This window comes from Mirounga leonina, unplaced genomic scaffold (assembly GCF_011800145.1).
Source record: "Mirounga leonina isolate KUSES-001 unplaced genomic scaffold, KU_Mleo_1.0 Mir_95, whole genome shotgun sequence".
In the NCBI taxonomy this organism is placed as follows: domain Eukaryota; kingdom Metazoa; phylum Chordata; class Mammalia; order Carnivora; family Phocidae; genus Mirounga; species Mirounga leonina.
In genome coordinates, this window is record NW_023270865.1 from 24,073,283 (window position 1) to 24,098,911 (window position 25,629).

The 25,629-nt window shown below is 39.8% G+C and overlaps 1 protein-coding gene and 1 long non-coding RNA gene across 2 annotated transcripts in view; one reads left to right on the top strand and one right to left on the bottom strand.

Moving 5' to 3' along the window:
* CDH6 (cadherin 6) overlaps positions 1-25,629 on the top strand; it is a 125,626-nt gene that overhangs the window by 31,678 nt on the left and 68,319 nt on the right. The window lies entirely within an intron of this gene.
* LOC118006276 overlaps positions 15,754-25,629 on the bottom strand; it is a 78,261-nt gene continuing 68,385 nt past the window's right edge. Inside the window, exons 3-4 of the long non-coding RNA XR_004678033.1 lie at positions 16,689-16,768; positions 15,754-16,016 (exon numbers count right to left, since the gene is read on the bottom strand). This is a non-coding gene — a long non-coding RNA (uncharacterized LOC118006276). The remainder of the gene's footprint in view (positions 16,017-16,688; positions 16,769-25,629) is intronic.

Here is a 25,629-nt window from a genome sequence, read left to right on the forward strand (position 1 = left end):
CAGAGCCTGATGCGAGGCTCGATCCCACAACCCTGAGATTGTGACCTGAGCTGAAATCAAGAGTCGGAGGTTTAACTGAATACGCCACCCAGGCACTCTACAAAATCCTCATTTTTTGAGATGAGAGCCTTTGTCCTGCAACACCTCCAACTCACTCTCAGTCTTTCTCTCCCTGTCATACACACACACACACACACACACACAGCTTTCTTTTTACCAGTCCCTTCACTCCTTCAATCTATACAGTGTCTTTCAGTACCTGAGAAAAAATATCTCCCATTTTCTTTCCCAGTTGATTTTTCTGCAAGCTCGCTGATACCATCTTTATCTTTTGAGTAGTGGAGATTTATTTAGAAGCCCTTTTGAAAATGAACCAGATTTTAAGGACATAGTTTCATAGTAGGGGATAAAAGTTGTTCTTAAGGCTTCCTTGATGTATTTTCATCTCCCTTTCTTTAACTGCTTTGCTCACATTGCTCTGACTTGGTATTTATTTCTCCTTGAAGAATTTGTTGTCACAAAAATTAATTACTTTGCTGCTAATAAAATTAGGATTTCAGAAAAACGGAAGCTTTGTAACATTCCCTCCTTCTGGGAAACATACTTGTGCTCTCTAATGTGGAACTTAGGAGTTTTATAAATCCAGTACTTTGTTTAAAATAGTTTAATGAGATTCTTATTTTATTCTTTTTTGTAATTATTTGTAGCATGTACAACTCTCGGTGATTTAATTCTTAAAAAACTAATTAGTGTGCTGTGGAAACGATTTGTCTTTCGTTAATTTCCATTAACATTACATTTTGGTTTTGGTGGTGTATGTTGCATTGGGTTCCCTGTGGGTATCACTGGATGAAATGCATATTTAACTGTGTCCGATATAATGATTACTAATGAATGAATGAGTCAAAAGGAAAAAGGGTAGATATTTTGATGAGCCTCTCATTTAAAGAGGCTGACATCTGAAATCCCATAAAGGAGTTAAAAATGTACTTTCTGAAATAATTATTTTTAAAGCTATATATAGTCTATTGCTGAGAAATACTTAAGTGCAGGGTAGAGAGGGATCTACCCATAATGCAATGGTGTACAATAGCTCGTGGTGCTGAATACTAATGAAAGAACACACGCCAACATTTACCAGTTGCTTCTGCGGGCCGGACATCACCACATTATCTCATTTAATCCTCACGATGACCTGGGAGACATGTGTGATCATTGTCTCTATTTCACAAACGAGAGAACTTAAACTTTGGGAGGCTTGGTAAATTCTCTAAAGTCCCATAGCTAGCTAGCTAGAGGCAGAGTGAAAGTTTCCAGAGACAACCTTTTAACCAATTTCACTAGTATTTTCAGTCTTTATGAATACAAAAAGTAATCTCACGATATTTATATTTCGGTGTAGCTCTCTGTATTGTTCAGCTCGTTATTTTCAGGCAGTGCTTCTCAAGGGGAGGTGGAGGGGTGGGTTCTGCCCTCCAGGGACCGTTTGGCAATGTCTGGAGGCATTTGGGCTGTGACAACTGGGAGGTATTGCTGGCACCTGATGAGAAGTCAGCGATTCTGTTAAACATCCTGCCTTTCACGGAGCAGCCCCCACAGCAAAGAATTGTTGGCCCCAGGAGTCAGCAGTGCTGAGGTTGTGAAATCCTGTTTTAAGGAGCTGCCCAGTGAAGAGCTTTCTGGTAATCATGTCTTTATATGGCTTGATTTCTGTTCTAACTGCTCTACCTTAATGCATCAACGACTCTGGGTCTTGTATTTATAGGAGAGACTGATAACACAAATGTAGAAGGCTTACATCATCCCTTAGAGTCATGGAGAGTAGGAGTAATGTATCCTTTGGGCTTAACGATACTGTTATTGCTATAGGCACACATGAGAGCCCATTCTAGACACATACTGGCCCAACTATGATATGTATTCAGATGCTCATGACTATATTGCATGGTAGGTATGATTTTCTCCACACTGTGCATAAGGAACCTGTACAGAGGTTAAGTAACTTTCCTACAGTTATATAGCTCGTAAGTAGATGGACCAGGGTTCACATCTCAGATACTAACTCTGTTCACCATACCCCCGATATATTAGCAAGAGAAATGCCGAGCTCCGAGTTCTGCCCTAATCCTTTACCGTACTGAGGTGGGGTTTTTCCTCAAATAAAGTCGAACACTTTTCAGCTTAGAGATATTTGAGTAGCCCACTGGATACGAGAGTTTGAGAAGAAATATTCTCATTTCACACACACACAAAAAATACACTCTGCTATCTCAAAAACAGCATCTAAAAATAGAGTATTTATTTAGAATGGAGTATGAGTAATCATCTCTTCTAATCAGATGCTTCCCTTCCTGGAAAAAGAAACCAAGGCAACAGAGAGGTTGTGCAACTTGATTGTGCTCACACAGCAAGTTACAGGAAGTTTGTGACCGGAGCCCAGTTCACCTACTTCTAGTCCCTTTTTGGTTTTTCCGGCAGTATGCCCACCTCCTTGACCTGCTTCCCCCTGCAGCGGGGCTGATGGTAGAAAAGCTGTCCTCCTCTTGAACTGCTTTTACAAACTAAGGACACAAACTCATTATCTTCATTATTTTCATAAATTGTTTAGGACTGCAAATATGTTGTGGAAAATTAGTCCTTTGAAGAAGAAGGACGAGAACAGTAAAAATCCCACAATCCTCATTATTATGCAGTCAAATCACTCCGTAAAACTAATTAAGGATTTTGCAGTGTTTTATGCTCCTCAGAGTCAAATGTGAAGAAATACAGTCTCATGAATTTCATAAGAAAATGGTGAGTCTGTTCAAACTACATAATCTCAAAGCCTGAGAAGTCCTCCTCCCTAGAAACTGTGCCCCTTCTCCTACCAGAGCATGTTACCTGCAGACACATTTCCCTTAAAGCAGGACTCCCCAGACTTCAGAGTTCACAATCTCTCTATGTAGGTGGTGCGCTAACTCAGGGAAGAGCGGAGGTTTCTTCTAGCCCTTTCCATCCTCGGCCCCTTTCTTGAACTAAATTGAGCAAGAGACGAGGAAAGAGAACTATGAAGGGGGCACCCACCACCCATCAAACCACATTTCCCAAACCTCCCTCATGCTCTACATCACTCCATGCTCACTGTGGAAGATTATCTATTGGGGTTTGGGAAGAAGATATTTGAACTTCTGTATTAATTGTTTTTGTCCCATATACTTTCAATTTACATTTTTATTTGCTCAATACCATATACTGTATGTTAGTACATAAGTACATGGAGTGTGTTTGTGTGTGTGTGTGTGTGTGTGTGTTTGGAGATTATATGCTTTACAATTTTTGGAAGTCGCTCTTCTTTTTTTTTTTTAATTAATTAATTAATTTATTTATTTTTATTATGTTATGTTAATCACCATACATTACATCATTAGTTTTTGATGTAGTGTTCCATGATTCATTGTTTGTGCATAACACCCAGTGCTCCATGCAGAATGTGCCCTCTTTAATACCCATCACCAGGCTAACCCATCCCCCCACCCCCCTCCCCTCTAGAACCCTCAGTTTGTTTCTCAGAGTCCATAGTCTCTCATGGTTCGTCTCCCTTCTATATGTTGTGGGACAGGAGCATCTTCTGACTCTTTCCCAAGGTTCTAGAATGTAGACCACCTCTCTCGCTGGCAGAACATCAGAAGCCAACACCTTAGATCCTTCACCTCCTACTAACCCTCAAAGGCCAAGGCTTCCTCCAGAATTTACATCTCTGTGGCCTCCAACCCCAACTTTATTTTTCTAAAAAAGCGAGTATAGATTCCATCCCAGCCACAGGATGTGGTTGTACTTCTCAGACACTCCCTGCCTATCAACTGCCCTGCCTCCATGATCCATCCACCTCCTGAGTAAGGGAATCGAGCTGAGCCACCCTCCATCTGAATAAGCAAAGCTTGAGAGCCCCAGAAAAGATAAGAAGGCTGAATTAGTTGCTTGTTGCTGCTAATTATTATCACAACTCAGTAGCTTAAAACAAGACAAGTTTATTATATTACAGTTTCACAGGTCAGAAGTTTCACTGGACTGAAATTGTGTCAGTAAGGCTGGGTTTCTTTTGGAGAGCCTAGGAGAGGATTCGTTTCCTTGGCTCTTCCAGCTTCTAGGAGTTACCTGCAATCCTTGGCTCATAGCCCCTTTCCTCCAGCTTGAAAGCCTTCAGTGTAGCACCTTCAAAACTCTTTCTCTCTGACTTTCATCTCCCCATCACATCTCCCCTGCTGTCTTCCCTCTTGCTCTCCTCCTGTCTCCCTCTTATAAGGATCCTTGTGATTACATCAGACCCACCCAGATAATCTCCCTATCTCAGGATCCTTAATCACATCTGCGAAGTCTCTTTGCCATGGAAGTAACATATTCACAGGTGCTTAGGATTAGAAAGTGAAATCTTTTGGGGGCCATTATTCTGCCATCACAGATACTCTCTCTGCCAGGACTCATGAGTTAAATCAGCTGAAGAAGGAAGCTGCATTCACCTTGATTCCAAACTGGGAGGAATGGAAAAAAGTATAATCCCAGAGTTAGAGAAACCTAGATTCCCCTCCCAGCTTTGCCAATAACAAAGCTGTATGATCTTAGGCATGTTATTTAATCTCCTCGTAATTACTTCTTTGCCTGTATCTGGAGAAAAATCATACCTCAAATAGGGCATAAAAATGCAAAAGTACCTAATGATAGACCTTTAGTAGGTATTCAGTTAAGGTTAGTTTACCCGTTCTGGGGCTATAGCTCCAATCTCACGTAATACTAACTAGCAATTGTATGGCATTTCCAAATCATCCTCCTTAACCTACACAACAACCCATGAGCTCTACCCCATCTCCAAAACTGGAACCTAAGGAAGATTCAGGGACTTACTCAGTGAAAAAGGAAGAAGTGGCAAAGCAGGGACGGCAAACCGACCATTTGACTCCAAGTCCTGTGTTTTCTCTTCTGTATAGCATACCTCTTGTTCTCTACTTCTGGTCACTGATTAGAAATGAGATATTTGGCCAAAATAGATTGGTGTATGGGACGTGAGGCACATTGCCCACTATCTTTGTGAAGTTTGTGAAAAAGCAAAACAGATGAGAAACTGGAGGCTCAGGAAAATATTTTCTCTCCGGAGCTGTTAGGCATTTGTAACAAGTTGTTAAAGCAGCTTGGCTCTTACGCGTGTATGGCTGGTGCCAATTTGGAAGCTTTTATAGGTCTCTAGTTCCCCTGATACTATTGGCTAAACCAAGAAGTGTGGTTAATTTTTGATGTAAAAGGAATCATAACTCTGAAAATACTTGTGAGAATTAAAGAAACTCCAGAGTTTCACCTAAGGATTTCTTAGTGAAAGAATTCACCATGAGAAAGAAACTTAATTGCCTCCCATCTTAGTAACTGAATAATAAGGAGAAGTTTTTATTTGCTTTTGTTGTTTTTGTTCCTACTTGGAATTATTAAGGTGCAATGTAACCATGGCCTGATGCTTTTTGCCCTTGGTGACATAAGATGCTTTGCTATCCATTCTTCTGACTGGTGATTAACAGGCCCTTGATTTGGATCCTGGTATGACAATTAGGATTGAGTGGTGTCATCTGTTTCATAATTAAATTCTATCTTCCACATCCTTTGAACACTGTATTGGAGTTTAATTGAGCTATCTCCGCTGCCACTGTGGCTTGTCTCCACGACAAAGTCAAGATATCAATGATCCCACTCATTGCAGAATACCCCAGTTGAAAAGAATTTGCTTTCTCTTGCACTCAGAAAGCGTTGAAGTCCCAATTTAGAAGCAGTAGTTAAGAAGCCTGGGGCCTCTGTATTCCTCCAAGTCCTTATTTAGGCTAACATTTAGAGTCTACATTGCATATTAAAAGATCAGCTCTACATACGTAGGGAGAAAGTCCTACCTGACCATTTGATAACTTCTCCAAGAAGACTTAGAGATTGCGCTAAGGGATGACGGATAGTGTGTAAATAGATTGTGCACAGGCTTGTCTGTGTGGCCATCACAGACAGAGAAAATCCCCAAAAAGCCTGGCTCATTTCCACTCACTTGCCAGAAAAACATTCTCTGTGAGTACGTATTAAACTCTTTATGTGAAATACCGTTAAAAGCACTTCCAATTTATTTTTTAAGAAAGTCTCCAGAAGCATTAGGCTTCCTCGACAGACATGTTGTCTTGTTTCATTTTCAAGCAGGCAACACAAGGTGGTTAAGACCACGAGGTAATATACTGATGGAAGCAAGAGGAGAAACTTATAGGCAAAGCAAGAAGAAACAAATGCTCCATGAGAAATGGAAATTATTTTTTAAAAAAAGATTTGAAAAACCATCTGCAGGATAATCCTGATTCTGTTTCCAAGTAGCACAACAAATCCATTCAGTTTAGTCAAAATCAAGGGTATTTGAGACGCATACAAAAGTAGCTTAACAATATAGTTAACATACCATTCAGGTAAAAATGTTATATGTTAATTAATAAGGAAACAACCGTAGGAGATTTCAGGAACTGTGAATGAAAAGATTGATGTGAATCTTTGTACAAAATGCTTAAAGCCACCTTAAGACAAACAAACTTCAAAATTTAAGATCTAAGCATATAGAGAATATGCTGGAAGCATGATAAGCTCTTTGTAATTTACTTCTAATCACATGATTATATTTTAATTGTAGTTTTCATCTGTTGAAAGTATATTCTAATGAATATTTTCCTTTTCTTCTGGGCAATAGTCTCTATTGCCTTATTTTCATCTCTAGATGACTCAGCCTATAGTGATTTAAGGGCCAAATGTTCAAAAATTTTTAATAGTTTACTCACGATGCAATTAAAATTAAAATGCATGCATAGAATTGATATTTTAAGCAAATCATTGTGTATCTATACAGTGGTTTAGAAATAAGGAGAAAGAGAGCAGCCTGGAGTCTGCCAGACCGCGTCTTCATTGGGTTTTGGGAATTTCTTTCCTTTTCAATATCCTTAATAGTTGGCTGTTCCTTTGGGCCAGAATTCCCATGAATCATATTCAAAGCAATCCCCAGTTCATTTTGAATATTGCGTGTGTGCTTTCTTCGTAGCCAAACTACTAACATAGAGAGACAAAGGGGCATTATCATGTCCAGTTTTAGAACTCTGTCCTAAAAGGAAAGATAGTCATGCAGGAAGGAGTTGTAGTAAGCCTGCCATAATTATATATATTTTTTAAATCACTCTGATTTGTTTCTCTTCTTCTACAGAAACTCTTTTCTATCTTCCCATTCTTGACCTCTATGTCAAATGACTTTTTCACACTTCACAACTTAGACATTACCATTTAGCTTCTACTTCTGGTCTCCCTCTACTTTGTTTCCAACTCTTTAATTAGAAATGGTTAATTTGACGTCGCGTCTTAAGGCAAGGAGAAAATGAGTCTTAAACAGTATTAAGCTCCCATAAATATTTCACTTTATACTAATTCTTATGCTTCCAGCTGAGCTGTTTGAAGTTCTCAAAAAAAGTGTTTCTGTTCCCCTCAATTAAATACATAACTGGAAAACAGTAAAATAATTATCAGTTTTATTACCTGGCACTTTTTTCCCCCCAAACTTTAACTCTGGACGTATAAATTTTTCCTTCCACCATCAATGTAACCCAAGCCCAGTATCATGGGCACCAGGTCCCAGGGCTGAAGAAACAAGACCAGGGCTTCGGAGAGATCTTGGAGCTCCCTCAAGTGGACACACATTTAATGCACCCTTATCCTCTAGAAAACATTTTTGGCTGCACCTTCTATCCAGGACAGAAACTTTTGACTGCCCCAATTCAGAAGCAGAAGAGGTTTCCCCTTTAAGCTTGAAATATTCCAAAAATAAATGAAACTTCGAACTAGTTTGCCAACTACATGAGAGGCCAATGAAGAAATGTCAAGTCAAGGTTTTTGACTATTGATTTTGCCTGTGGGAATGTAAATTGGAATTAATAATTACACTATATTCTACTCATTTGGATAAAATGTCAGCTGTCGAGGAAATTATCTAAATAACACTTACATAGCACTTACGCCACATACACTCTGTGCCAGGCACTGTTTAAGAGCTTTACACGTATTCGTTTCCTTCTCACAGCATCCCTCTGAAGTCGGTACTTTAATAATCTCCATGTTACAGACGTGGAAACTGAGGCACAAAGAGGCTAAATAACCTTTCAAAGGTCACAGAGCCAGAACACAGAAGAGATAGGATGCAAACCCAGGCAACCCAAAGTCTACTATGCCATATTCTTACCATGAAACAAACAGATGAATATACATATACATGCATACATAGATGTGTTTATATATATACACATGCATACACATACACACACATGCTGCACACACATATAAATACATATACACAAACATACAGAGGGACTTTTTTTTTTAAGACTTTTTTGTTTATTCATTTGAGAAAGAGAGAGAGAGGGCAAGTGAGAGCACAAGCAGGAGGGAAGGTCAGAGGGAGAGGGAGAAGCAGACTCCCTGCTGAGCAAGGACCCCCCCCCCAATGTGGGGCTCCATCCTAGAACCCCAGGATCATGACCTAAGCCACCCACGTGCCCCGAGAGACGGTATATTTTAAGGAGTATAGTTTATACCAAAATAGTAATCTTTTAAAGTACAAAAGCTAAGAGAGGAGAAATGTGTTGTAAAATTATCAAACTTTGTCTATCCTATTTCCTTATTACTTATTGTTACTCATTACAGTTTCTGGTCATCTCACCATCTAGTGGCCTTGCTTTATTAAGATGTTGGAAGTTTGCTTCCTCCTCTGGACATGGTACTTGCTGTTTCCTCTACAAGAAACTTCCACCAGTTTTTCCCATGAGTGGCTCATCATGATTCCAGTCTCTTCACAAAAAGGCCCTCCTTGCCCTTATATGAAAGAGCCACCCCTCACTGTCTGTAACTCAGTATCCCTTTGTCCTGTCCATTTTGTCTCTATGGGTCTTATCCATGATCCAAAATGTATTACTTACCTATCCATCCACTTATTCATAGTCTGTCTCCTCCACCAGAATGTAAACCCCACAAGGCAGGACTTTCTGTCTAGGGCATAAGAGGAACTCAAAAATAATTCTCAACAAATGATTGGATTATTAAATTTTCGATTCTGATGGCTCTAAAATAAATGGAAAATTATGGTGATAGTTAATATCTCAAAATTTCTTTTTCGTAATGCTATTCTTTTTACAGTGTGTTCTTCATAAATATTTTGACAGAATACTATATTTTAAAGTCTAGAAATGTATAAACCTCCAACCTAATAATAATTGTATTTAAGAGTATATTTTTATTCTTTGTTAATATGTTACCTTGTCTGATGCTGTAACAAAAACTTATGACACATTAGGTTCCTAAATACACACAAAGATTATACTAAAACAATTCCAGAAAAGGAAATACGTGAATTTGTATGTTTCTATATGTTGGGATAAAATTCAAGGGCTATGTCTGTATTTTTTAATGGATTGTGTAATAACTTCAGAGTCTTATCGCATATATTGAATGTATATGTGTCTGCTAATTAAGTCATATCTTTAAACTTAGCAAAATTATTACAGGTTGAAAATGGGAAAGTATCCACAGACTAATGACACCAAATAATAGGAACTAAGATCCTATTTTCCTAATGTTTCCAGTCAGAATCTTATCTGAAAGGGAAAGTGGATCGGGAATCACATTCCAATCCCGCACTGTGTTCCCTGTCTACTCTACAGGGATCTCACGGTAAATCCCTGAACATTGGCATTCCTTCGTTTCCGCTTCTTTGCTTCACTTCTGTGACAACCCTCCCCTCAACACCACCCATGTATTTAGTCAGAGTTTCTAGATACAAACATGTCTTCTTCTCTAGGCTCCAGGCTGTCTTTCTTAAGCCTCTATTATTATAATGATGATTAACCCACATTTTATACACACACACACACATACACAATCTGTAATACTTCCATATATACAGACACATACATAATGCATATAGAAACACACATATGTATATAGGCCTGCCTACCCACATACATTCTCTTTATGTATAACTACATATACAGTGACAGTTATATACATTCTTTATAGTTTTGAAGTTACATGACAATTACATTCTGGCTCTATTGGAAAGTTAGAAAAATTCCACCTTTTCAGCCAATACATTATATCAGAGACAACAACAACGAAAGAGTAATTTTGTGATTTGCGTGGCTTCTCTGTGCCCATATATTTATAAGGAAATGTTCTGTGATTTCATTTCAAAGTCGACAGTTTTATTGCTATCTGCCATCATGGTACATTTAGAGTTTTCCTGTATTTGATTTCTACTATTCTCCCTTCTTCTTCTGTCTCTGGTTTTTTGTAATGACAGTAAGAACTAACTACTCATACAATTTCTCTGCAAGCAGCTACTAGACTGAGTGGGGGAAAATAACACATTTTATGCATGACTGATTGCATAAACCCTTCATTTTAGAGAAACAAGCCTCAAATGAGTAATTTATTTATAGAAATGAAAACCAAATAATTTCTTGTTTTCAAGGAACGAATGAAAGACAATCTCATATCCAAACATATTTTTTTAAAATCCAAAATGAAAGGCCAAGAAGATACTGTAACACATGCAAGAAGTTATACTTTAGTGACATTCTAAAAAATTAAGAATATTACATGTTAAATTTATTTTAACACCTGTTTTATAGTTTTTGTATTCCTTTGATCAGAAGAAGGGATCTGTGGACATTAGTCTGCCTTATTTGTATTAATTTATGCCTGTTGTTTGTACTAACAGGATTGATATTTGCAGCTTTGTTTCTAATTGCTAAGAATTTTTTTTTTTGCCATTTGTGTTTTGAACAATAGAAAACATTTGCCAGGTTTTTGCATAAGAAGCACATGTCTAAAAATATGTAACAATTTATTATGAAGTATAAATTTTATTAATGGCTTAAGTATAAATAGCAAGTTTATATTTTGGCAAATGATTTTTCTTTTCTATACTCAATTGGCTAAATGTAAGTAATTTCTTTAATCGCAGGAAAATTAATGGCGAAATTTGAGACACCGCTAAATAATGATCGTGCTCACACCAATGATCCTCACTGTACTTTATAGTTTACTACTAACCACCTCAATCGAGGTGTCTTTCACTGAAACAAATCACTCAATTTTATTTCGGTTATAGTTTGTAATGACCCACTGAAGGATAATATACTACCCTAATTAAGAAGTGATACGAACACAGTGTGAATGAGGCTGATGTGAAGCAGGGGGGAAAGAGAATTTCTAGCTGATCTACTTAGTATTCAGGGGCACACAACCCTTCCCGGGCTCAGCCATGTGGTGAACTCATTGCCAAATGCTCTGTCCGACCGCAAAACACCATTAGATGCCCTCCCAACTTCTTCGGCCAGTCTTGTTGCTTTTAATCTCCTGGGACACCTTGCAGATAAAGAGGAAGGCTCTGCTTGGAAGGAATCCCCTCCCCCTCTCCCCCAGTCTCCTGGTGTCATTTTGTCCTCTAGCTCCACTCAAATGTGGCGGCAATAAACCTGTTTTGATAAGCAGAATTTGCAAAACTGGCCTCTCGGGCTGAGATTTCACGTCAATATTTGTGCCCAGCATCTGAATGGAGAAAAGGTCCCAGTGCACCGTTCCCTCCCCTAACTGTCTTTCATCATAGTTAGTACCTTATTCAATGTGATTTCAGCTGCATGGGGAGTACTGTGGAATCATGCTGATAAGATGATAAAGAGCAAAATTTATCTCATTTTTCTAAGGAAATCCACTTAGATTTGTATGTTTAAGACTACATTGCCATTTAGCCATCTTATATTCTTAAACATGCAGAAAAATAGCTGTTTGGCAAGGTAGCATGTATAAGAATAAATGAACCCAGTTTGCTTATTTAAATCTTGTCTTGTTCCGGAGAGGATTTAAGGCAGCTGAACAAGGTGGTAAGCATATCGAATAGCGTTTAATAAATGTTTAGCAATCAGAAACATGTTGGAAAGGAATGAATCAGGCACAGGGTTTGGGGTCTATGTTATCACAAGGCAAAAACGACCCCTCAGGATCCCAGCTCCCAAGGATGTTATATGACCTGAGCAAATCTGTGCCCCCAAAAAGGATGATGTCAGCAGATGGTGATAGCCCCATGATTTCCCACACTCGATCACCACCTCAGAATATATGGCATAAACCTTGGATCATGCTCTCCACTCACTATTCATTTATTGTCCCAAGAGATCATACGTAACACTGTTCCCCTCAGGGTCAAGGGCAGGCTGGAGGCAGACAGGTTCCAGTCTCTTTCTTACATATGGATGTTCATTCCTTCCAAATAGTAATATATTGAACCTCTTTTTATATTTAATCTCCAACCCTGAACTCGGCATTTTTGATAAGTTGGCCCCTGGTCAACCTTACCCATATAATTAAAAATTGACTTTTCATTCCCGAGACAGAGGTAAAAGAATGGATTCAACTTTTTTTTCCCGATATTTCTTTGCATGTGAAATATGTTCCACACCTGCAATTCTTCTCTTCCATACAGTGTTCTTCCTCTGACATTTTTCTCTTCTGCAGAAGAAGCAACAAAGTTAAATGGGCCCTTAAGTCATAAGATACCAGAAACCATTTCCGACCCTCAGATTGCTCATTGTGCAAACATGAGCAGCTTATGCAACTTCTAAGAAACCCCCGAGTCTTAGTTTCCTCGGCAGTCAAGGGAGATGAGAACGTCTGCCCCGCAGGATTATTGCAATATTTAAAACTTCCAAAGATTTTCAATCTGTTCTCACAATGCCTGGTACAGAGAAGATGCTCAATAGGTGCTAATTCTTTTCTTTTCTCTAGGCTCTTCCCCTCCCTGAAAACTTGAAGGGGGAGAGAAAGATATGCTCTGAACTTAGGGCCACCTAAATCTTTATTCAAATATTCCTCTGTTTGATTTTTTAAATAAGTAACATCGATTTTTTTAATAGAGGCTTCATTACATAGGCATAATTGATTAAGTCACTGGCCATTGGAGATTTTTTTAAATTATCTTAAACTTTAAATTTGGAGATGTTTTAGTCTGGGATATAACTGCCAGGTAGTGGTAGCTGGCTCTAAGGTAGTCAAGCTCTGTTGTGCATTTTAAGAATTTTAAAAAAAAAAAAAAAAAAAAAAAAACATCAAAAGGGAAAATTTTCGGGATGCCAGTTGGCCCAGCGGGTTGTGTTTCGGCTCAGGTCATGATCTCAGGGTCCTGGGATGGAGTCCCCTGTCATGTCGGGCTCCGTGCTCAGCAGGGCATCTGCTTGTGGATTCTCTCTCTCTCCTGCCTCTGCTCCCCCGCCTCCCGCCCCCGCTGGTGCGCGCTCTCTCTCAAATAAATAAATAATCTTTTTTAAAGAGGAGAAATTATCTTGCTATCATAGAACACTGTGCTTTCAGGCTGAGAATTGAAATGAACTCATTGCAAAGTACCATTTTAAAGAAAGGCCATACACACTTGTTGTGATGAGCACCGGGTCTTGTACGTAAGTGATGAATCACTAAATTCTACTCCTGAAACCAATATTACACTGTGTGTTAACTAACTGGACTTCAATAAAAACTTGGAAAAGGAAAAAAAAAAAAATAAAGAAATAAAGGCCATATAGAGGAGTGGCCTTCAATCGCCGTCTGTCCCCACACCAACCCCAAAGCTGTGCTACTTACATCCGACCTCAGAGCAAGCTCCCATGGTTCAGTTGTCTTTTCGAAAGTGGAAAGAAGTCTTTCTAAATTCTGCCTCTATTTCTTTTTTGTTTTTACTGTTGCATATCAGAACAATTCCTGTAATTGTTTATTGGCAAGAAGTAAGAAGGAAGTGAACAAATTACATAGGTCTTAAAGGGAATGAAAACAGTGACTTTTGAAGTAACGAGAGACACAAAAGATTTAAATCTTTGAAAATGCCCCACAGTCCTCTGAAGGACCACGATGAAGTTTTCCATCTCCTTGTATTTCTCTCTCGGCTGAACAGAATTGACTCCAGCATTAATCATCAAAACAAACAAACAAACAAGATTTCTTGTTTTATTCATTTATTTAATTACTATCCTAATAGTGTCATTGCTTATATGTAATATTTTAGTTGCATTAAAGGTAAAATAAGCTATAGAACTGAGCTGGCAAACTAACCAGTCTTTCATAATACTGTTTCAATGTAAAAAAAAAAAAAATCCTTCTAATTGAGAGAAAAGTGACATAAAAATTTGAAACAGAGACTACTTAAAAGTTTGGAGCTACTTATATTGAGTCATGTTTCTATGGGGATAAAGTAGAATTCATTGTTGGTATCTAAAGCATCTTTCCCTTCATTAGCATGACAGAATCCCTTAGAACAGTGCTGTCCACTAGAAATATAATAAGAGCCACATGTGTAATTTTACATTTTCTAATAGCCATATTTTAAAGAGTAAAAGGAAACAATTAAGATTAATTTTAACAATATATTTTATTTAATTGGATTACTTATTTAATCCAAAGTATTATCATTTCAACAAGAAATCAATACTTTTAAAATTAAAATTACTTGTGATGTATTTTACTTTTTTTTTTTAACCAAGTCTTCAAAATCTGGTATGTATTTTATCCACATCTCAGTTCAGACTAGCGACATCTCAAGTGCTCAGTGGACACACGTAACCGTGGCTATTGTATTGGACAGCACAGCTCTAGAAATGTTTGCCTCTTCTCTGTGCTATGACTATATCAGTTTTTCCCTAATTTTGTTCTTAATTGCATTGTAGCATATTCAAAAATTAAAGGTTAGTCTGAATTTTGAGTCATCATTTAATTTCTCTATCTACATTTAGGGGAAAAAATGATACACTGCAGTAGCCGAACACACAAACACACTTTTGAATGATGGTTAGAAGAACCATGCTGGTTCCATCCTTTGTAAAATAATGGGGTATGATATTTCCAGTTAGGTCGTCTATTTCAACATACCATGGATGTGTGGTTCTAGAGATCATAACTGTTCTTCTGCAGGGCATCACAATGACAGATACATATTGAAATCTGCTAAATGTGGAAACTTGGGGAAAAAATAGTATCAGAATCATAGAATTTTATAGCTTGAAAGATCCCTAGAGGATATCATCTCCATCCCTCATATTTTACAGTCGAAGAAACTGAGGCCTAGAAAAGTAAGGAAACATGCCAACGGCCACAGAACTTATTAGAAGCACAGAAGAAATAGACACTAGATTTCCTGATTCCAAAGTTTAGAGTTATTTTATTTTTTGAATAATGAGAATTGATTTAGTTATTGCTCCCATACTTTAGGTGATTACCAAATCCATATTTCTAATCTCCATACTATTTCAGAAGAGGATTATTTCTCCATTTATACTCAGAATTTTTAAAAATTTAGCTCATCAGAAATCATTGATATAAAGATGTGAAATGGTATAGAAGAGCACCCCCTGAAGTATATGGAAACCAATATTTATAAATGAATGGTTAATTAAGCAACCTTTAAAAGCAAGGTGAGAGGCACCTGGGTGGTACACTCACTTAAGCGTCCAACTCTTGGTTTCAGCTGAGGTCATGATCTCAGGGTCTTGAGATCGAGCCCCGTATTGGACTGACCGACCCTGTGTTCAGTGCGGAGTCTGCTGGAGACTCTCTCTCCTTCTCCCTCTGCCCCTCCCCTCCTCTCTCTCTAATAAATCTTTAAAAAATTAAAAAATAAAAATAATAAAAGTAAGGTGAATTTAGGGTCTGCTCTGATTATAACAAAATGTGTGATTTGCAGGTGCTGTTTCTCTTATCCACGTGGGCAGTTTAAAGGTGGTGCATGTGATGAAAAGTGAAAAATCTGACAAGGCAAATGCATAGTATTCATTTTAAAACTCACTTGCACAGAAGATATTATTAGAAGAGTCACAGAGGAATCCATAGTTCTTTGGCGTTGGGATGAAACATGCATTCCTGTTTCACTGGAAATTCACTTTATCAAGGGACGGTCTGCCCTCTCTCTAGTCCAAGGAAGAAAGCATGTGATTTTAACACAGACAATTCTTCAAATAGTCTTTCAGATAAATGAATAGAATTTCACTGTCTTTCTCTTTTTATTCACATCAATTCGTTACTTGTGAATTTTTCAGCAAAAGGGGAAATGAACTGGAGCAGTAGGTCTCAAAATATAGGCTGATGAACACTCAGTCCTCTGGGGTAAAAAAGGGGTCCATGGATGTAGCAGTCTGTGAAATGGTGCTCTTGGGATCTCTGTCCTAGGCTCCACCACACACTTTAGCATCATCAAGGCTAAGAGAAGTTCTGTGGTTAAAAAGAAAGAAAAAAAACTCTTCCTCTTTGTTTAATCCAGAATTACCCAAGTGATTTATCAGAATTTTTTTCCTCCATAGCATCGATAAAGATCCCATGGAACTAGATTCCTGTGGAACACACTTTTAGGAAACGCCAGCTTTGTATATTCTTTCTTCAATCTGGGGAAAAAGGGAGAAGCAAACACAATGTTCCAGACAGAAACATTGGTTCATGGAGGGCAGCGAGGGAATATTTTCACCAACATCAGCGCCCAAGGCATCTTGACCTTCACTTAGAGACAAAGTGTGGTAGGACACAGCCAGATCATTTAGGTCATTCTGAGAGCAGAAAATATGATACTGAGTGAATGACACCTTCACCTTATATCCCATGAAGCTCCATCAAGAACTCCTTCCTCCGTCTTTCCCTTATGAAAACCTCAATCTTCTCAGCCCACAAACTGCCAAGAAAAAAACACAGCAATTTTTGTCTACTAATATGAACTAGTTTCTCCCACAATTAGAAAGCATAATGCTACTGGGTGATATACACAACTAATGAATCGTTGACCACTACATCAAAAGCTAATGATCTGGGCGCCTGGGTGGCTCAGTCGGTTAAGCGACTGCCTTCGGCTCAGGTCATGATCCCAGGGTCCTGGGATTGAGTCCTGCATCGGGCTCCCTGCTCTGCGTGGAGCCTGCTTCTCCCTCTCCCACTCCCCCTGCTTGTGTTCCCTCTCTCGCTGCGTCTCTCTCTGTCAAATAAATAAATAAAATCTTAAAAAAAAAAAAAAAAACTAATGATGTACTAGATGTTGGCTAACTAAACATAATAAAAAAATAAAGTAAAATAAAAATGTAAAAAAAGAAAGCATAATGCTAGGATTCATTCTGATTATTCCCCATGCTCATCTGGCAACACACAGTGAAAAGTAGAGAGTGAGTGACTACAGTGTCACTCTAACTTGTGTTTAATAGAGTCAAACAGTATGAAATGGTTTTCTTTTTCTTCAATTGCTACATTCTTTCATGCTCTCTTGAGTCTTTCTTTCCCACCCCATTTATCTTGGGCAACTTCCATAACTTTCTGGTCGCCTTGCTATCTTATAGTCCAGGCTAGTCCTGTCCAGTTGGAAGTTCCAACGTAGATCTGACCACAACCTCTCTTACTGCCTTGGCCTCAGTCAGGCTGCAGTGCCAGGAATGTGGGTTGGACCCAAGTTATTTCCCTCTGCCCCATTCCCACCAATCTTCTGGTTCTCTACCCTATTGCCAAGTGCAGAGAAGAGGGAGATGGACGAAGCATGTGTCTCTTGTCTTACTGGCCGTGGTGTCTCTTGACCATCAACACCATCTGTGGGCAGACATTCAAATAAAGCTCTGCCATGAGAACCAAGTGGGAGTGTTTCAGGCATCCAACAAGGGTCCCCCAGTTGCAGTTTCTTAGGGTGAGAGATCTACTCCGGCTCAACCTCTTCCAACCTTTGCGTTTGGGTCTCCTTGTGGTCTCTTGCTGTTTGGATCCCCTCATCCGGAAAGCATTCCTCTTGGATAGAATACAGGCATAAAGGCTTGTGGTCAGGCTTTCTTCTGAAGTGTGCCATTAACTCGTGGGACAGTTGTGCTTTTAAGGGGTTTGTAATTATTGGGGGTAATGTCAGCTGCTATGAGATAAATCTGAAATTTTCAGTGGTTTAACCCAGAAGACATTTATTCCCTTTTAAAATAAAGCCCAAAGAGAATGTCCTTGGATTGATGATGATGTCTTCTGATATCCTGGCCCCTGCTGTCTTACACCTCTGCACTCCTCTAAAGCCCTGGGATTCTCAGCACTCAGCTTTAGAGGAAAGAGGGCACAGGAGATTACACGGGAAGTTTTCATAGGCTAGGCCTGCAAGCAGCTTATAATGCTTCCCTCACGATCCACTGAAAGATCCCAGTCACATGCTCACATCTAGCTGTGGGGCAGGCCGGACACTATAATCTAGCCATGTGCCTAGGAGGAAATAGGAAACACTTTGGTGATATCACAGTTTCTGCTATAGGGTTGTTCTCCTCTTCTTTTACTTCTTTTACCACCTCCCATGGTAGGACTGGGTGTCATTTAAGAGAATCCCGGTGATTCTCTTAGCCCCATTATAGGCCACCAACCTACTTCCCCCTAGATAATCAGAGAGAATCCCACCACGCAGTGACACCTTTTTTCCCTGTTGACCCAGTGGCATTTGGAGACCAAAAACCAAGTGGCAGTCTCCACATTCAATTAAATGGACCTATTGTTATGTCCCTGTGTGGAGGCAATTTTTTTTTCATCTTGAGATCTTTGAACGAGCAAAAGCTCAAATCTGTGAGATTGGAAAATAAAATATTTGTAAGTGAGATTTAGGCATAATAATGAGAGCTGCCATTCTACTCCAGTAATTCTCTTTATGGAGAAACCACCACATATGTTATTCACTAGATCAGAGCATCCTGTAGGACAGTAACCCAATCTCACAATGATGTCTCCCAATTGCATCTGTAACTGAGTTTTCAATTGGCCGACTGACCCTTCTAGAAGGCCAGTTGCTTCAGGATAATGAGGTACATGGTAACATCAGAGAATCCCATGGGCATTCACCCAGTGCTTGACTTATTTTTTCCTATAAAAGAAGTTTCTTCAGAGCAATATTGGTGGCTTACTATGATGGCAGCAAATATGGCAATGTAAGTCCATGGATGGTAATAGTGGCAGGATCATGGTGTGCAGGGAAAGCAAATCTATACCCAGGATAAGTGTCTATTGCAGGAGGGAAGAGATCTGATAGAACTGAACTGCAATCAAGTTATTTCCTGGTCCTCCTTATAGAATGGGAAGATTTTTTTGGATTTTGTTGACAATATATACCATATTTCAACATGATGCCCAATTCATTCTCTGCTGAAGCTATAAAGCTTTGAAGAAGTCCTAGGCAAGCAAAATCTCTCTACTCCTATCAGTTTGCAGGACGATTCAATTTTACCACCCCCACTGAGAAAATAACCACAGTGTGTGTTACCAGACCTGTGGACTCATTGGGCCCACTGAAAGTGGGCTCAATCCCAAATTCCACTTTCCCATTGACTTCTATTAAACCTCCGTCATGACCAGTGCACCACAGTGGTGTCTGAGCCCCAGGATTAAGTTCAGCTCAGAGCCAGTGTCCACATGCCTACCACAACTTAGTTACTGAGTATATAGTTGGAAGAGATAAACTCAAGAACTGAATCTCTATGTTAGCTCCCTGATTCCTGGAATGGGAGCATTGTAATAGAAGGTGTCAAGTAGAAGTCAATGGAGACCCCTCTCTCTAACAAAGTAAACCAAAAGTAGTATCATGCCAGTGGAGTTTCAGAGATAGGCCACCATCCAAAGTGTGAAGAATTTGGGATCTCTCTCTTTGAGCAAAGTAATTCTAGTAAATGGCTACAAGACCCCTGGGGAAGGCTAGGGTCTAGAAGGTGTGATCTCAAAGATTTCAAACCTCTTCTTCTTTCAGAGTTACTCGGTCTAGGAATTGCCTCAAGTCTTAGAATTTTGTTAGTGGCTTGGTCTCTATATGGGGTGAGTCTATTTGCCAAATCTGTGAAGTTTTTCAGCTCTACAGATCAAGCAAGAATTAGTAAACTACCTATTTCAGTCCTAAGATCTCTGTGATCCATTAGGCACCACCAAAGCTTTCTGCGGGTCACCCCTCTTGGATCACCACTCTGGCCGAGGTGTCTGTCATGATGCCATGCCCACCTTGTCTCTTGAAGTCATATATTGCACATTGCCTCTGCCATCCTGGCAGCATATAATCACTGTGGCAACTAAGAAGTCCATTTCAAGAGTAGCATTACCATATTCATCGCCAGCCTACAGAGAACAACTCCTTGGCACTTAGCAAGAATGCTGATATACTTTCTCAATATATTAAGGAAAGGAATATTCTCTGGGACACCTAGAGGTGGTTGGGAAGCTCTCTAGTTAAGGTGGATGAACAGTAACTACATATAAATCCACTTCGACTTCCTCTCTCCCTAAATCTTTGGGTTCCTTCTACTGTGTTATACCAATGACTCTCCGGCCTCTCAACTTCTTTCAACACTGGGGACACTGAAGCCAGTTTTGAGTCAACAGACCAAGCAAACAGAACCCAGAATATCTGGTAAGTGCACACAGGCCCAGTCTACCTTCCTCCTTACCTACTATAACACCCTTAGTATCCATTCAGGCACATATTCCTCAAAATCGTGCAGTTCTTTTCTGTGAGAGACTTCTTATGTTGGATCTGATTTTGTAATTGGCCCCACGGAGGCCACTGAGGTCCAGTGCTGGATACAGGTCTAGAGGCAATGATGCTTGGTAAGGTGGGGACATGGGAGAACTGTCATCCCCTTGCAGGGTAACTATCCCAATTTGGGGTAACTAGGCTGTCTTCAAGCAAGATTGTTTCAGTCTCAAGAGACAGAGGAAGTGCTGCTGCTTTTTCCAGCCAGGGAGACACAGGGAGCAACTGAGGTTTGGGGATATTCAGGTCATCTGAATCTTCCGTGTCTCAGAAGATTTTAGTGAAAATAGCTCTTTCAGTTTCTTTGCAGCCCCCTCCTCCCGAGGATTCAGACCTGAGTCCCTAAGGGGACAGACCTAAATGGCACCATCATGCTGTGCTCAGAATCGTCCTTCTCATGTGATGGCTGAGGCTTCATTACAGGTTTAAGCTTGTCTGCCTGACACTTCCCTCCCTGAAGACAATTTCTCTCCTGGGAGGCGTCATGGTGTCTCATGCCCACAGACTCCAGGCAGGCTGACCCCCCAAGAGTCTGCCAGGCACATCTAACCACAGCTATGCTCAAACCTGGACCTCTGCTACAAAACTTTAAAACAAACCAGTATCCTATCTACTCTCTGGTCAACATAATCAGAGGCACCTCGTGAAAATGTGCAAAGGAAATGTTTGCTTCAGACTGCACTTACAGGGTTGGCACCAAGCCTATAAATAGCACTTTTAAAGGAAAAGTTCGCGGTGTGAATTTGATACAGTTTTAAAGTTCATTTCGTTTTATGACAGTTTCAGACTGATTTTGTGCAGACTTGTTTTTATGGCCAAATCAAACTCTAAGTGCTGGATTACCTGCCAGAGAAGATAAACGTGTTGCAGTGACTTAATTTTGATGACATATTTATATATTTTTTAATTTTAGTTATCATGGAGAGTTTGCTTATTTTTCCTAACTGAATTAAGCCAGGTTTGTGTCTAGAAGACTCTTCCTAACCCAGTTCAAACTCAGTTACCAAGATAACATGGGCAACAAGGATGTGGGTTCAACTCCCATCAGGTGCTGAACTCATAAATGGCCTGAAGGCCTGCCTACCAGGTGGGGAAGATAAAAGGGGATCAGAGTGAGGATTTGGAGAGGAGATTACCAGCAGGCTCTGTTGTTGCCAAATCCGAACCCTCCTTTGTAAGTGAGGCTGCCACCTTCCAATCCTAAACCTAATCAAGAAAGTGAACTCCAGTCTTAAAAGAGACATCCATCCGACCACCCAGATTGCTGGGAGAGGTGCCCCCGCAGCTAGGAGACACAAGAGAGGCTAGTTCCTGACTCATGCTGGAGGAAGGGAAAGCAGGCCTCAGCTGAGGTCTGAGAGAGGGGATGCCTCACTATTTAGATGACAGAGCTGGGGCATTCCAAGGAGTTTGTCAGGATATGGATGTGAGTGCTTCCTGGGGATACATAAGGGCCAAAGGGGAAACAACTAGTGGGGGGTGGGGGAGTCATCAGGCTTCATACAACAGAGATGCTTGGAGGAGCCAGGAAGAGTGTAAGAGTGTTCAGAGGCTGTGAATGGTCCTCTTAGGCCATCCTGAATAGACCATATGTGCCTGGAGCAAGGGAGCTATAGAAGAGGGGCCAGAAGTAAGGGACCTCTGAGGAGCCCATCAAAGTCCCCCAAGAGAGGAAAGTTCATTTTAATCATATACCTGAGCCACCCAGAAACATCAGCTTCAACAACTTGATGGCCCAGAAAGCATAAAGTACTGTCTCATTACCTTACCTTTCCTCCCCACTAACAATGTCAACATTGATAGGTGCCTGACACTGAAGCTAATGAATTGGGGGCTCAGGGCTGGGAGACTGGGAGCAGAAGAACCATGTTCCTTCCTCCACCACGTACTTCCAATGGGAAGCAAGCCCGAACTGAGAAGGGAAGATTTACACTAAGTTTGGTTTGATCATCACATGTGTATGACAGTCTCATCACTGAATTGAGACAAGAGCCCATCTATGAAATAAGAAAGGCCAAATATGTCATGGGCCCCCAAAACAAGTAAATAATACTTTCACTGCATAAAATGTAAACAAACAGCGGAGGTAAGTTTAGTCATCACAGAGGTTGCCCTTATTCTTTCTCTCTCCCCGCTCTCTCTCTTCTTCCCTCTATCTACCTTATGGGCCTTTACCCAGGATGAAATGTTAATAGGTACCATCGTTATCTCTGTAATTTCTTCAACCTGTGTTGCCCAGCGCACAGGGTTAAAAAGGTTGATGGTGAACAGAGGACACTGTGGAATTTTATTTTTAAGTTGGATAGTTGTTTTAAACACCAGGGTACATGTACCCCTTCAAATCTGTATTCTTGTATCCTTTGGGTAAATACCCAGTAGTGCAATTGCTGGATAATAGGGAAGTTCTATTTTTAACTTTTTGAGGAACCTCCACACTGTCTTCCCCAGTGGCTGCACCAGTTGGCATTCCCACCAATGGCGCAGGATTCCCCTTTTTCTGCGTCCTCGCCAATATCTATTGTTTGCTCTGTTGTTAATATTAGCCATTCTCACTGGTATGAGGTGGTATCTCATTGTAGTTTTGATCTGTATTTCCCTGATGATGAGTGATGTTGAGCCTCTTTTCATGTATCTGTTGATCATCTGTAGGTCTTCTTTGGAGAAATGTCCATTCATGTCTTCTGACAATTTTTTAACTGAATTATTTGTTTTTTGGATATTGTTTATAAGTTCTTTATATATTTTGGATACTAATCCTTTATCTGATATATCATTTGCAAATACCTTCTCCCATTCCATAGGTTGCCTTTTAGTTTTGTTGACAATAGCCAATTTATGGAAAGAGCCCAAATGTCCATCAACTGATGAGTGGATAAAGAAAATGTGGTGTATATATATAATGGAATATTACTCGGCCATAAAAAAGAATGAAATCTTGCCATTTGCAATGACATTGATGTAGCTAGAAAGTATTATGCCAAGCGAAATCAGCCAGTCAGAGAAAGACAAATACCATATGATTTCACTCATATGTGGAATTTAAGAAACAAAACAGGGGGAAAACAGAGAGGCAAACCAGGAATCTGACTCTTAACTAAAGAGAACATACTGAGGATTACTGGAGGGGAGGTGGGAGGGGTGATGGGTCAAATGGATGATGGATATTAAGGAGAGCACTTGTGATGAGCTTTGGGTGTTATATGTAAGTGATGAATCACTAAATTCTATACCTGAAACTAATTTTACACTATATGTTAACTAACTGGAATTTAAATAAAAACTTGAAAAAGAAAAAAAAAAGTTGGAAAGCTGTTTAACCTATCAGAGTGACAGAAGGTTGAGAACTACTACAATGATTTTATTATTTGTATCATGAAATTATTTATTTATGAAACAATGATTTATTATCATCTTAGATTTTTACTTGTAAGAATTGTTATTTAGCCTCAGCAAAGACCCAGTTGTCTACATACCCAGGCACCCACAGCATGTTTTTATCTTCCTTCCCACTTAATCTGCAAAATTACCCACAAGTTTTTCCGAGACTTAGAGGATGAGATTCAGCATATGCCATAATTTCTAGAGCAACCCTCCTGACTCTAAGACTATCTTAATATTTTCTTAAAGGACACCAAAATAGGGATGGGTAGGGGCCAACGCAGAGTGGCATATATTTTGCCATTTAATATCTTTGACTTAATTTTTTTCACTAATGAATGAAAAGTTGTTCCCTCCATCCCCTTCCCCCACCCCCATTGCACCTTCTTTCTCAGCCAAATCAGCCAAAATTTTAAAATAAAATGGCAAAGATTCCATAAGAAAGAACCTACCCTGCCTATATTTTACTTTAGAATGAAATGGAGTGATCAGAGAGAGGGAGCTCTGCCTACCATCAGTACAAGAGCACTAGAAAGCAGAGTTTATGGATGTCCAAGTTGTCTGATGTATGTCCTGTGTGCCCCAGGCTGGCCATTCTCGTGCCCCACAAGGTCCCAGAGGTCGGGCAAAGCCACCGTGTGAAGGTAACACCTGAGTGTCAGGTTTATAAGATTTGACGGGCAAAAAAATGATTTCAGTAACAAAACGATTTAGATCTATTATTAAGTAGAAGGCAAATTACGCTTGAGTGTTTGAAATAAAATTGAAGACTTAAATAAATTTCACACATTGGGTCCTGCCTTCATACCTCCAAGGGATCTTTATTCAGTACATTTCTGCAGAAAAGTTTGAGGGGCAAGTTGCTACCATATCTGAAAGGTTATGATGGAAAAGAAAAGCATCTCAAAAGCTATCAGTCCCTCAGACCTTCACCAAAATATAATTTCATAATAGCTACCATGTATCTACTCCCTTTGTACACCCAGTTATTCCATCTCCACATTAATACCCTAGGACCTGAACATGATCATCCTCAGTTTAAAAAGTGAAAAGGCTAGGGGCACCTGGGTGGCTCAGTCGGTTAAGCGTCTGCCTTCGGCTCAGGTCATGATCCCAGGGTCCTGGGATTGAGCCCCACGTCGGGATCCCTGCTCAGTGGGGAGCCTGCTTCTCCCTCTCCCTCTGCCTGCCGCTCCCCCTGCTTGTGCTCTCTCTGTCTAATGAATAAAATCTTAAAAAAAAAAAAAGAAAGAAAAGGCTAAAACTTTAAAAGGTTATCTAACAGCTCCAAAGTCATATGAGTAAATAAAAATTTCAACCTATACCTGGCTGATTGCAAAGCCCATTCTCTTAGCTGGAATGCTCTGGCTACTTCTATCTGGTGGCATATTGGTTTGCTATTCCCACACCAACTGGAGAGGGCTGCCTCAGACAGCCAGGGATGCTGTGGCAGGTGGCTTGGTGTCTCACAGGGCAATTGCAATAACAGTCTTTCATCAAACAGATAAAGTGCCAAAGTCATTTCTCTTTAGTTATAAGCAGTGGGAAACATCGTGCGTGCAGACAGCAATCTGTTGAGCTATGAAAAGTGGCGGTTCATTCTATTTTTTAGAAAGTTTTCACAAAAACAAATATTCTTCAGTTGGTGG